The sequence below is a fragment of the Otolemur garnettii genome, unplaced genomic scaffold (assembly GCF_000181295.1).
Source record: "Otolemur garnettii isolate 467f Iridium unplaced genomic scaffold, OtoGar3 scaffold00024, whole genome shotgun sequence".
NCBI lineage: Eukaryota > Metazoa > Chordata > Mammalia > Primates > Galagidae > Otolemur > Otolemur garnettii.
Window position 1 is genome coordinate 20,551,066 of NW_003852419.1, and position 2,457 is coordinate 20,553,522.

Here is a 2,457-nt window from a genome sequence, read left to right on the forward strand (position 1 = left end):
GGCTGAGGCAAGAGAATCACTTGAGCCCAAGAGTTTGAGGTTGCTGTGAGCTATGATGCCATGGCACTCTACCCAGGGTGACAAAGTGAGACTGCCTCAAAAAAAAGAATCTAAGCAGATAAGCCCTGCCAGTTTCCACCCCACCCAGTCTATTGCCATTAGATCACACCCTTTATCCAATCATATTTCCACACAGCTGCCCATTCTTCATCAAACCCAAGCATAAAAATAGTTTTCCTTGAGACTTTCTTCTTCTCTGAAGGTTCTCATGTCACATAAAACTTTCAATTAAATAAATATGTTATGCTTTTCTCATTCACCTACCTTTGTTATAGGAGTATCTGCTGTGACCTCCTCTGATGGATGAGGAAAGGTATCGTACATTTCCACTTCTACAGCATTAAGCCTGGGTTCTGCACATGTAGATTTATGTCTATATGATTTCCCACTCATGCTTCTTCTCTTATTTGGGGGCCCTGAAAATAAGCTTCCTTGTTTCACTATAGAGCCACTAACCTTTTATAGCTATGGATGTATAGCACTAACTTCACATTCTGACAAGAAACTGCCTTGGTAATTATAATATCCTCAGGCTTGAGCTGGGGCATTTCCTGAATAAAGTTGTCAGAATCAGTACTCTCCCAGGTTGGGCATATGCTGGCTTACACCTATAATCCTGGCACTCTGCAAGGTTGGGGCTGGTGGATTGCTGAAGCTCAGGAGTTTGAGACCAGCCTGAGCAAGAGCAAGACCCTATCTCTACTAAAAATAGAAAAAAACGAGCCCCATGTTGTGGTGGGTGCCTATAGTCTCAGCTACTTGGGAGGTTGAAGCACAAGGATCACCTGAGCCCAAGAGTTTGAAGCTGCTGTGAGCTACGATGCCGTGGCGGTCTACCTAGAGTGACAGAGTGAGATTCTGTCTCCAAAAAAAAAAGAAAAAAGAAAGAATTACTACTCTCCCATTCATTTATTTATTCAACAGGGAGATTAGTTTGCCAAGATAGTTCCAGAAAGAGTGATAAATTCTATCTTTATGAAACTGTTGAGGGAGGATACCTGGAGAAAAAAAGGTCTGAAAGAACAAAAGTCTTCCAATAGGAGCCCAAGGAAACTCCTGCAAAGTCCTCTCCTGGGTGACTCAGCTCTTAGGAATTTGTAGGAACTTAACTATCTGGGACCTTGAAACTTCTGCTTGTCTGATGATCCCAGCTGCAGATATAGTTTCTTCCACTGATTTCAATGTTGTGGAAAGGTACACATAAAATGTGTTTCTAACTCACTCTATCTTTCATATACTGTTAACAGTACTGTTAGGGATTCAAAGCTATCTTAGAAGTTGAGATGATAAGATCTTAAATTGGAAGTTTTCATTTTACTCTCAGTCTAATCCACTCTTGATTTTGCTAGCTAGTTATGTATATATTTTGTTGCTTTAACAAAGTTTTTGCCTAGGGAAAATATCCCTAAATGACCAGGCAAGGTGGCTCACGCCTGTAATCCTAGCACTCTGAGGGGCCAAGGGCTCAGGATTACCTGAGCTCTCACTGGTTGGAGACCAGCCTGAGCCAGAGCAAGACCTCATCTCTAAAAATAGCTGGGCGTTGTGGTGGGTGCCTGTAATACTAGCTACTTGGGAGACTGAGGCAAGAGAATCGCTTGAGCCCAACAGTTTGAAGTTGCTATGAGCTATGACGCCACAACACTCTACCAAGGGTAACAAAGTGAGACTCTTGTCTAAAAAAAAAAAGAGAAAGAAAGAAAGAAAAATCCCCAAACTGTTAATTTTGCATAGAAATTTATTTAAGAATTTAAAAATATGGCTCAGTGCCTGTGGCTCAAGCAACTAAGGCACCAGCCACATATACCTGAGCTGGCTGGTTCAAATCCAACCTGGGCCTGCCAATGGCTGCATGCAAAACATAGCAGGGTGTTGTGGCAGGCACCTGTGGTCCTAGCTACTTGGGAGGTGGAGGCAGGAGAATTGCTTGAGCCCAGGAGTTGGAGGTTGCTGTGAGCTGTGATGCTATGGCACTCTACCCAGGGTGACAGACAGCTTGAGGCTCTGACTCAAAAAAAAAAAAAAGGCTCGGCACCCGTACCTGTAGCTCAGTGAGTAGGGCGTCACCAATAGCTGGGTGTTGTGGCAGGCGCCTATAGTTCCAGCTACTCGGGAGGCAGAGGCAAGAGAATTGCTTAAACCCAAAAGTTTGAGGTTGCTGTGAACTGTGATGCCAGGGCACTGTATGGAGGGTGACAAAGTGAGACACTGTCTCAATTAAAAAAAAAAAAGAAAAAGACCCCATCTCAATAAACAAACAAAAAAAAAGAGTTGCTAAAATCCAAAGGGAAAATCTCAAAATAGTCTTACTCTTTAGAAATACTAAATGTACTCAAATTTATACCCAAGTTAGAAAATGTTTTAATGTTGATCCTCATGTAGAAAAAAAAAAAAAAA